The sequence below is a fragment of the Meriones unguiculatus genome (genome assembly GCF_030254825.1).
Source record: "Meriones unguiculatus strain TT.TT164.6M chromosome 13 unlocalized genomic scaffold, Bangor_MerUng_6.1 Chr13_unordered_Scaffold_73, whole genome shotgun sequence".
NCBI lineage: Eukaryota > Metazoa > Chordata > Mammalia > Rodentia > Muridae > Meriones > Meriones unguiculatus.
The window spans coordinates 236,921-249,072 of NW_026843677.1; positions in this window are offsets into that span (position 1 = coordinate 236,921).

The window sequence follows — 12,152 nt, forward strand, 5'->3', positions numbered from 1 at the left end:
ACTCAGGACCTTTGGAAAATCAAGCAGTGCTCTTAACCTCTGAGCTATCTATCCAACCCCAGAATTATTTCTTAAATAAAAACATCAGGTCACTCCTCAGTGACAATGTCCTAAAGATAGGCAAAGTAGGTCAAAAAGATAAAAGCTGCAGTGGGAGGTCTGTTATTTTTTTTTTTACAACACCTCAAATCATTCAATTTTACCAATGAAGACTCTGGATCCAGATGCTGGGTTGAAAGCCAGCTAGCTCAGTGAGGCAGTTAAAGCACCCAGTTGACATACCCAGGCCTAGGATCCAGGATGAATCTCTTTATCACAGGCCATCTAAAACAACCTCTTCATGACTGAATTTCCTCCCTACCACTTCCAGGGCCTCTCTCTATCCTTCTTCCCAACTCCCTCTTACTCTCTGTGACTTTTCTTAATAATCCTATATTCACTTCCTGTAAACCGGATTTCTGCTCTGCCTCTTGGCTTACAGTTGACTTCATTTAATCCTGCCACACCACAACTAAAAATAGTTTTTTTCGATAAACAACACAATCTTTGGGTTCTCATTGTGAGCAAATATCCTGAAACAGAGGTGTTTTACAAGCTATATTTCATGTCAACTAATCTCATTAAGAACAGCATCTTGTATATTTACAGGGGAAAAATAGAATGGGGAAAAAAGAATAAAATGACTTCTATGAAGTCAACACAAACTATCACACAATGGGATAAACTCAGGAGAAGTCTAATAAAAACAATAATGTATGAAGAGAGCAGAGGGTATCTTAATAACATTACTGACCAAGCCTATAGTGGCATTGGGACTAACAACTATAGCTCTAAATGTTGGGAAGAGTTGGGCTGCCAGGTCCTAAATCATTGTCTTCACAAGGGTCCTGGACCCAGACCTTACCAGCTCTCACAATCCTTGCTTTAGAGAAGGACCTCTGTTTTGTTCTCTATACATTGGGGCCTTATGGAAAGCTCTCAAGTCCCTAGGCTGGCTCTTTCAAGCTTGTTGTTGGGTTTATGAAGGAGCTATGCCATTCTCCATACATGAGGGCCTTAGGGAAATCCTTGCTTGATCAGGCCAACCATCAACACAACAGAGTTTTTCCTTTCAAAGAGTTGTCACCCTGTATAATCTCACCCATGGAGCAGAACAATGCTTTTCTGGGGTAGAAATCTGGACCTTTATGTCACAACAGGGCTTAATATTGGTTGTAACCCCTCTAATGCCTCCTTGAGCAGATTGTGAGAGGCCCATTTTTTTTTTAATATGAGGATGGATCTTGTGGCTGGTTTTAAATCAGTTTCTCTTTTGTTGTGGTTTGGAGCCACATTTCTGGATAATCCTGGTGAGCAAACATGTGTTTCCCGGGATCCTAATCTCTAAGAGGTCGGGTTAACATACTACTTATCTCAGAGTGTTTTACAGGCAGTCTTCCTTCAACTAAATTCTAATTGGTACCACTAGTTTTTCAGGAGTGGTAAATCCTTTACATCATCAATTCTACTCTTCCATATCACAGCTTAACATTGGAGTGTTATCTGACACAGGACGTGCCGTTTACAACCCAACAAAATTCCAAATGGATCTCACAAGTGAGAGAACCACCACAATGGTCAACAAGAATGAGGCTTACAAAAAGGTCACCTCAAGGTCACCAGATTAGTGACCACACCCCAAGGTTACCACGAACTAGGCCACTGGTAACCAACTTTAGAAACAAGGTCATAAGATTCCCTACTGAAGGAACAGCCTGATGATAACCACAAGAATGGGAAGGTATCTTATCTCAGGGTGGGGCATTTGTGTTGAGCAGCCCATCCACCTTGTAGTAGAACATTCAATGACACTTAAAACATGTAACATTCCTAAGGCCTACAGATAGCTAACTCAATGTTAGTTATGTTAGTTAGCCTATCATGTTGTAAAAAGCTTGCCCTTGCTGACTGTCACCCAATCCTGTAACAGTTGAACTGGAACTTCCTGGTCTTTCCTAACCCCAATAAAAATCCTGCCATGCAGCTGCTCAGGGCTATCTTCTCTGATCTACTGTATTAGTGTTGGTGGAGAGACTAACCTTAGGCCCAAATAAAGCTCTTTGCTCTTGCATATGTGGTCTGGCTCCTAGTGATCTTTAGGGGCTCTAACATTGGGACATAACATTTGGGGGCTCTAACCAGATCCCCAAGACCCCACACTGCCCCTGGAACATGGAGCTGAACATCAGTCAGTAAGTGAGCACTCTGTTCATGTCTGTTTTTCTGTGTCTGTTTTTGTGTTTCTCTAGTTCCTTTTTTCAGGCCTAGAGACAAAATCTGTAATCTGTGTGGTCAGAAATATGAGAGCTGATGCTCTGGACAGCTGTGTTTCACAGGGAGCTTTCAGGCCCCCCTTGAAAGTGTGCATATGTAAAGAGGCTGAGCACCCTGTTTTCTTTGATCTTTGTATCTCAGAGTGGATGAATGTGCCCTTATCTGTAAAGTGTGGGAGAGAACCCAGTTTTCTGTGTTCTCTGGATCTTTGGATAAGGTCTAAGCAGGTAACTCCTGCAGCATAGATTTGCTGATGTCCTATTTTCAGTTTTTTAATGGCAGGACTGGTAGAATTTGTTGGCTGGCCCTTTGTGATTTCTGTTGCACAAGCAGTGGGATCTGGCTGTTGTGTCTTTTTGTTTGACTGTCTTATCTGTCACTGCCTGTTTTTTTGTTACTGAGACTGACTGAGGACATGGAACAGAATTCTTCTATCCCCCTAGACTTGATTCTTTCCCATTTCAGGGAGTCTTGAGCCATGCTCCACAGGCTCTGGTGACAGTGGCAAGGAAGTACCAAGGTATGGATACAGTATGTGAAGCCCTATGCTTGGCACTTCTGCAACTGGTCTCTGGTCTCTGGTCTGGTAGAGCTTAGCCACTGGTCTGACAGAGCTTGGTTGCTGCTTTGGCCTTTGGTCTGGTACAGATCAATAGATATGTTGCTGCTCCATTCTCTGGTCTGGCTGAATGCAGGTCACCGTTTCAAACTCTGGTGTAATTTGGTGGAGCCTGATTTCGGGGTAGGACATCACTAATGAAACAGGATAGAGGGCCCATAGAGAGACAGGCTACTGTTCTGAGTTTTGGTATTTTCTTCTTCTTCCATTCTCTTTGCACACATTGTACCCAGTACATTTTTTCTTGTGTTGTTCTTTTGTTGTTTTGTTTGTTTTTGATGGTCTCAGTAGGTCAGTGACAAAACAGCTGTGCTCCTTTATGACTTTGCCTGCCCCATATTCCCAGCACTACAAGTAGGGGCACCTCTGGTCACTAGTAGGAGCACACATTTCTACACGGTTGGCTGGGAAGGCTCAGTTGGAGAGGGGTCTGTGTGCAGAAAATCTTGCTGGGCTGGACCTCTTTGCCTCCTTGCTTCCTCTCTGAGGAAACTTGGTGACCTGAGGTTAGCTCTGGCTTGGAACAATGATTTGCCAAATATGCTCATAGCCAAAATGTAGGGTCCCCTGTAGCCCAGCCTGGCCTGAAACTAAACAGCTATAAGATGACCTTGAATTTATGATCCTTTTTCTCCACCTCTTAACAACTGAGCCACCCCACAATTCCTCAAACTTCTTGTATTGAACCACAGTTGGCTTCAACAAGGAAGTGGACTGAACGCAAAAGGAGAAGGCTTGGTTTCACTGAGCTCCTGGGTCTGTGCCAGTGTACTGGCACTGTGCCAAGAATACCCACCTGCGCACCTTGGCACAAGGTTTATTAGCCTGACTGCACTTAGGAAATTGTCACCTGAGAACTAAGCCAATTCTTTTTCTTTTTATTTATTTATTTTTCTTTTTTGTTTTTTATTTTATTTTATTAATTACACTTTATTCATTTTGTATCCCCCCATAAGCTCCTCCCTCCTCCCCTCCTGATCCCACCCTCCCTCCCCTTTCTGCATGCATGCCACTCCCCAAGTCCACTGATAGGGGAGGTTCTCCTCTCCTTTCTGATCTATCAGTTCACATCAAAAGTGGCTGCATTATCCTCTACTGTGGCCTGGTAAGGCTGCTCCCCCATCAGGGGGAGGTGATCAAAGAGCAGGCCAATCAGATTATATCAGAGGCAGTCCATCTGTGCATCTAAAGAAACTAAGCAAGAGAGAGGACCCTAACCAAAACGTTCAATCCCCATCCTGAAATGCAAAGAGTATGGACATCAGAAGAAGAAGAAAACAGGAAACAACCTAAGAACCTTCTACAGAGGGCTTCTGAAAGCCAGAAGAAGAAAACAGGAAACAAACTAGGAACCTACCACAGAGGGCCTCTGAAAGCCTCTGCCCTACAAACTATCAAAACAGATGCTGAGCCTGATGGTCAACTGTTGGGCAGAGTGAATGGAATTTTATGCAAGAAGTGGGAAATAGTAAGAGCTGGAGAGGACAGGGTCTTTTTATTTTTATTTTTTTAAGATTTATTTTTGTTATACAGTGTGCTGCCTGCATGTGTGATAGCAGGCCAAAAGAGTGCACCAGATTTCATTATAGATGGTCATGAGCCACCATTTGGTTGCTGGGAATTGAACTCAAGACCTTTGGAAGAGCAGTCATTGCTTTTTAACCTCTGAGCTATCTCTCCAGCCCACCCAATTCTTGTTTAGGTGAGGTCTCAGAATGGCAACTACAAGAATTTTGTTAGAAAATTTGTGGTTTGCTTGGGTGGGGATATAAGACCAGGATCACACAACCCTCAGAGACCACCAGTAGATGACTTGATGCAAGAGCAGAGAGTTTTATTACAAGAGTGATTGAACTCGGGGCCCAAGTCTCACTGACACAGCAGTAGAGAACTGGGACCTTGAACCCTGAGTGAGCAGGGTTTTTAAAGGGAAAGACTCTAAGCAGTTGGGTTTCAATAACAGCAAGCAGGGGGATACATGTTTCTATGAGAGAAAGCAGGTGGGTTCATGCCTTGATGTTACAGCAGAATTGGGTAGAAGCCATAGGGGAGAGGTGACCATACATAATCACAATTCCCCAGGAGATTGTCTCTATTTTTTACTAAACATTTTTTCTGTCATATTTCCAGGAGGCTGTTGCTTGGAGAGCTAACTTTGTATTCTTCCAGGTGCACATTCTGTGATATTTCCTGGTACCTGAGTTCTGCTCCTGGTCAAGATGGTGCCTTATTTCAGAATGGAGTCACACATGCTTACTTAAACTCCTCAGGGAACTTCTGTCAATGTGCTCTCCAAAGTGCAAAAGGACTTAAGTGAAGGGTGCAGTGGAGGGTGGGGAGAGGGATAGATGACGAATTCACCATGCCTGGGTATCTACCCCTCCTCCCCAGAAAATGAGTTGATTTACTTAATCACTAGTACATGAAAAAAAAATAGCTAGAAAGTATTTTAAGTTCAAGGTCTAAAAGTGTGGCTGCAGGGGTCCTTTTGGCAATGCTTTTGCAGAATTGCATCCATTCACCTGCAATGTTTGTAAATTCAGACTGAGCAATGAAGGAAAAGAATGGGAGGAAAGTAAAGGGGAGGAGAGCGTAGGGGAATGGAGGGGGAGTGAAGGAACATGCTCAAACTCTTCCTGGCAAGAAAACAAAAAGGAAAAAAATCCTGCTTAATGAATTTCCACCTTTTGTGTGTCCAGGAATTCTTAAGTAGTGTTTATGTGTACATCCTTTCATCATATTTACATATATGATGAAAAAGCTTGCTGAATAATGATGTTTCAATGTCTTCTTTACATTTCAACTGAACTATTTTTGGGCCCTAAATCTAGACCCAATTCTTATCAATATTTGGAGGTTTTGCTTGTTTTGAATGTGTTGTTTTATTTTCCTAGTTAATAGTGTGTCCACAGTCCATTACACCAGGGTCATCATACTTGGGTCGCTAGAAAAGTAATGAAAAACAATAAACAGTACTTATAATGTTAGTGACTAAAATGAAAGTAACTGAATGCATTGTACAATGATCTCAGATGATCTTTTCACACAGGTCATTTTATGATGAAATCTTTTCATGAGGAACAAAATGCCTGTTAAGCTTAGGGTTTGTTTACAGCATGCTCTTAAAAACAAGGTTCAAGATGCATCCTGAAGTCATAACATCTAATGATGTACAGAGAGGACACAATCAGTTTTGCAGATATGGTCTCCTAGTGATAAGTATGGCAGGATGCAAAGCCCAGAACATTTTCTGAGGACCTGACCTCTCATAAAACCTAATGAATATATAGATTCTTCTCAGAAAATGAACATGTACATAAAACCAACTATGTATAAGCATGTATACAGCGAATGTCAGGAGAAGGATCAGGATAAAACTAATGCCAAATAAGTAGCACTGTTGTTGTACCTGTAATTTCTACTTATCTGGAAGGCAGAAACAGGAAGACTGTTAACCCCTGTATTTAAGGCAGAGCATCTGCATAAAGAAAAGCAATGCTTTGCTTCTCCTGTTCCTTTTCTTCCTCCACCTCTTCCTCCTCTTTCTTTATCTCAAATAGTGAAGAAAATGTTCTACCTCTGAGCTGTATTCTGAGCTTCTTTACAAAATAGACAGATACAGATTGTCTTTGCTTATGATAAAACCAGATGCTAAAGCTCACAGAAAGTAACTTGTTATGGGATAAATGAAAGAGAACACAGTGAAGGCAACAGACATAGACGCTGTCCTACTAACAGCAGAAACAGAACAAAGATAAAAAATACTTCAGGAGAATTTTATTACAAATGACACAATGGCTCGCATTAACAAATAAAATGCTAAGTGCTCCCATCCTCTAGGTGGGAATTCTGTACTACTATCAGATTATGAAAATTTGTTAATAGCATTTACTGTTTAAAATGTTATCAGACAGTTACTGTTTGTGAATTAGGCACTCAATACTGTGCTAAGTCCTGAACACACAAAAATAATTCATGCAAACATCATTTTTTCTCTATAAGCTTACAGTCTTGTTGGGTAATCTACCAAAAACAAACCTATAGACCATGCATAGAAATGCGTACATCACTATAAATTACACTACAAAACCTAAAGAAAAGTAAAAGGTGCTTAACACCCAAAAGGGATAAAGAATATATATATTCAAAGGCCTAGAGGCAAGAACATTTTATTTCAGTAGGGGAAATGAAAGAAGGTGAATTTGTTTGCAATATACTAGGGAAGAAGAAAGGAATAATGATAATAATAATAATAATAATAATAATAATAATAATAATTGAAGAGAAAGCTAGAGGGAGTGAAGAGATTGCTTAGTGATGAAAAATACTTTCTCTAGGGCTGGAGAGATGGCTCAGAGTTTAAGAGCACTGGCTGCTCTTCCAGAGGTCATGTGTTCAATTCCCAGCAACTACGTGGTGGATCACAACCATCTATAATGAAATATAGTGCCCTCCTTTGGCATGCAGGTGTACATGCAAACACAACATTGTATACATAATAAATAATAAATCTTAAAACAAAACAAAATATTCTCTGCTTTTTTTTTTCCGAGTTCCTAGCATGTTCATGGTGGCTGTCAATCTTCTCTAGTTCCTGTTTCAGGGAATTTGATGCCATTAGACCTCCTGGGATATAAGGCACACATATGGTACACTTAGATTCATACAAGTAAAATACTCTTATCACTGATCTCTGCAAAATTTAAAAATATTCCCCTTCAAAAAAGGAGGTCAGCAGGCATAGTGGCACCCACTGGTTCTCTGTGTGTTTGAGGCCATACTTGTCTACAGAGCGAGTCCAGACCAGCTAAAGCTACACAGGGAAACCCTGTCTTGAAAAGCAAAACAACAACAACAAAACAAAGAAAAAAATACAAAAATAAACAAGTTCATAAAGCAAGTATATTGACACATGCCTGTAAATGGAGCATCAGGAAGTTCAGGAATGAACATCCACCTGGACTATATGAAACTCTGTCTCAGAAACAAAATAGCAGCAACAACAACAAAACTGCACAAGAATCTGAGTGTCTGGGATGCTTTTGGACATTGAAATTTTTTATCTTAATTCCTGGCTACATAGGACGCTATTGAGGACTGTAGTTGTTTGAATGATATGTTTGAAAATATGGTCCACAGTTGATGAAACTGTTTTAGAAAAATTAGCAAGTATGCTCTTGTTGAAGAGGTGTGTCACTGTGGGTGGGCTATGAGGTTTTAAAATCCCACACCATTCTCAGTTAGCTCTTTGCCTCATACTTGAAGATCAGGATGTAGGCTCACAGCCACTGTTCTCTCTGGTTCTCCGCCTGCCATTCCTGTTTGCCACTATGGTCCTTTCCATGATGGTCATGGACTTACCCTCTGATACTCTAGGTACTTAAGCAACTGTTTCTTCTATAAGCAGCCTTGGTCATGATATCTTAGCACAGTGATAGAAAAGTAACTAAGCCAAGGTGGCTCACAACCATCTATGATGAAATCTGTCACCCTCTTCTGGCATGCAGGTGTATATGAAAACACAACATTGTATACATAATAAATTTTAAAAAGAATCAAAACATTCTCTGATTTTTTATTTTTTTGCAGAGTTCCTAGCATGTCCATGGTTGTTCACAATCTTCTGTAGCTCCTGTTACAGGGAATGTGATGCCATATGGCCTCCTGGAATATAAGACACACGACTGGTACACTTATACACATATAAGCAAAATACTCTTATCATTCATCTACATAAAAGATAAAAATACCCCCTCAAAAAAATGAGGTCAGCAGACATAGTGGCACACACTGGATCTCAGTAACTTCAAGCCCATCCTGGTCAACAGAGCTAGTCCAGTCCAGGCAAAGCTACACAGGGAAATCCTGTCTTGAAAAGCAAAGCAAAACAACAAAACAAAAATAAACAAACAGATCATAAATCAAGTGTTGTGACACATGCCTGTAAATGGAGCATCAGGAAGGTCAGGAATGAAGGTCAACCTGGACTATAAGAAACTCTGTCTCAAAAACAAAACAGCAGCAGCAACAACAAAAGAGCACAAGAATCTGAGTGTCTGGGATCCTTTGGGATATTCAAGTTTTTTATCTTAATTCTTGGCTCCATAGGAAGCTATTGAGGAGTGTAGTTCTTTGAATGAAAATGACCCCTACAGTCTCATATGTTTGAAAATATGGACCCCATTGGTGGAAAAATTAGGAAGTGTGATCTTGTTGAAGAAGTATGTCACTGTGGGTGGGCTTTGAGGTTTTTAAATCCCACACCATTCTCAGTTAGCTCTTTGCCTCATACTTGTAGATCAGGATGTGAGCTCTCAGCCACTGTTCTGTCTGGTTCTCTGCCTGCCATTCCTGTCTGCCACCATGGTCCCTGCCATGATGGTCATGGACTTACCCTCTGAAACTGTAGGTACCCAACCAACTGTTTCTTCTATAAGCAGCCTTGGTCATGATATCTTAGCACAGTGATAGAAAAGTAGCTAAGACAAGGGGTTTGAAAACAGGAGAGAAATGCTTTGATGTACACTTACCTCAAAGATCCTTTTGTCCTGTAAAATTAATAGTAAGATTTCAGAAACTTCAGGCCTCAGAGCATTCCGACCCAGAAGGTGTAGCCCTCTCAGTGGGGCGGGGGAGGGGCTTGCACAAGGCGCTGCGCAGGCCCAGTGCGCGCCTTCATTGTCAAGCGTGACGTAAGCGCCATTGCTATGGCTACAGACGCTGAAGGGAAAACGCTAAGCTCCTCCCAGGCCTGGTGGGTGGCGGAGGCTAGGGCAGCGATGGGAACCCGCTTCCCAGGCGCTGTGGCGACAGTCGTGGCTCTGCTAGCAGACTACTTCAATGTGGTAGGCTGAGATCCAGAGAATCCAGGAAAGGGTGTGGGGCGGGAGCCGCCTGGGCTCCGCCTTCGCCTCAACCTCCGCCCCTGGGCTCCGCCTCCGCACCTGGGCTCTGCCTCCAACCCCCAGGCTCTGCCTCCATCCCCGAGCTCCTCCCCCGCTCCTGGGCTCCGCCTCCGCACCTTGGCTCCTCCCCTGTCCACGCCCTGAGCTTCACCTCCACCCCCGGGCTCCGCCTCCGCTCCCCGGGCTCCGCGTCCCGGCTGGGCTTCTCCCCTGCCTGTGCCTCTGGGTTCCTCCTCTGCCCCCAGCAGCCATCCAGTAGGCTAGGTGGCGCTGGGCCTGGCATCCCGGCTGGGAGGTGGGGAGGAGAGAGGGTTGGGTCCCGTGGTGGAGAAGCTGCGGGTTCACGGTTGTCGGCCATCATGGAGCAGCCGAGCCTGGCTGGCTGTGGGCTTGTGTGAGGGACCCGCAGGATGGCGGTCACGGGGCGAGGCTTCAGCATTGCAGACAGGGGCTGGTGGGCTGGGCGGGTCGGGAGAGCCTGCGGGTGTTCTGGAAAGAGCTTCTGTGGAGGCTGCTGGTACCCAGGACGGCGCCCTAGGGCCGCTGGTGTTGGAAGGGAAGGAGCACACTGAAGAGTGACGCTGGGACCAGTCCTCCAGGAAAGGACATGCAGAGAGTCCACTGCTGCGTGGGGTGAGGTGGGGGATCTTGGACATCCCAGTCTAATGAATGTACTGGGAAAGGCGACAGGAGCCTTGCACATTTCTAAGAACATTGTTTCAGGACATATGTGCCAGCACTCCAGAATGAAATGATGCTTCTTAAGTAAAGACAGCCAGCCAACCACTGCAGGTGCTCTCTCACTTAGCTTTCACGTGATTTGATTTATTCATCAGAGAATTCTTCATAAGGAACAGTTTGGTGGATGCATTACTGTTTATACATTGATGGACTTGTACAACCAAGAGTATACAGGGTTCACGCAGGCTTATTTTCTTATTTTTATATCTTTGTGTTATGTATAGATAAGCGAGATGTAATAACAAGGTTACTGTAGAGCTGGAAAAGGTCTTCTATTTCAGGGTAATTCCAGTTTTACCCTTGCAAGGAATTAGCTACCAGCCATGCAGGCCCTTGTCTCAGGAGGTGCTTAGGTTATGTGTTGCTGATTTTTAGTCATTGGTAACACTAGGATAACAATCTTCTACTCATCTCTTTTTATTATTTATTCATCCCTAAGAATTTGTTTAAGAGAAGGGATCCTTCACATTTTTTTTTCTCCCTACTACCTAATTGAGGCCACTTAAGAGAACTGCTTGCAGGTTGGTGAGATGGCTCAGCAGATAAAGACTCTTGCTAGGCAAGCCTGGAGATCTGAGTTTGATCCCTGAATTCATGAAAAGGTGGAAGGCAAGAGTTGTCTTCTGACCTTCTATGTGTTCCCTAGTAAGTATGCTTCACCTGCATCATGAATACACAAACACACACACACAGACTATAAAGAAGACATTGACCTGTATTAAGGAAATCTTCATGCTGCTCCATAATATCACGTCATTTCAACTTTTAGCCTCTTACAGACATAGTCTTACCCAGCCTGCCAGTCTGAAGAATCAGTTTTTTTTTAATATTGTTCAGCTTTTAGTTACATTGTTCTTTCCCCTAAAGCAATGTTATTTAGTTATTTTTGTTTGTTTGTCTTTGTTTTGTTTTGAGACTCTCTACAGATTCTATCTACAGAGCCCTGGATATCCTGCAGAGATCTGACTTCCTCTGCCTCCCAAGTGCTGGTGTTAAAGACTATGTCCAGTTTCCCCCACAACAATTTTGAAATAATAACAAACTTGAAGATAGTTCCAAGTATGTACAGTTAATTGCTGTTTTACTTTGGACATTTTGAGAGGAAGCTGCCGACCTTATGCCCTGTCACTCGGAATGGTTTAGTGTCAATTTTATACAAACAAGAATGCTGACCTATGTAATGACAGTGCAGTTATCAAAATAGGAAATTTATGCCGAAATAATATTCCATTTAATTTGGGTTTTGTTGACTATGTTATTACTCACATAAATGTTGAAAGAAGTTGGTTCATTTAAGTGTTGCATTGTCTCTTTATTTCTTTAGTCTCTTTCAATATGGAACGGTTCCCTAATCTTTTTTATGATCTTGTCACTTTTGATGACTAAGTGTTAGTTATATTTTTTCTTTTTTAATTAAATTTTTATTTTTATATTAATTACAGTTTCTTTACTTTGCATCAAAGCTGTAGCCCCCTTTTACTTCCCTTCCAGTCCCACCCTCCCTCTCTCATCTCCTCCTATGCCCCTCTCAAAGTCCACATATAGGGGAGGTCCTCCTTCCCTTCCATCTGACC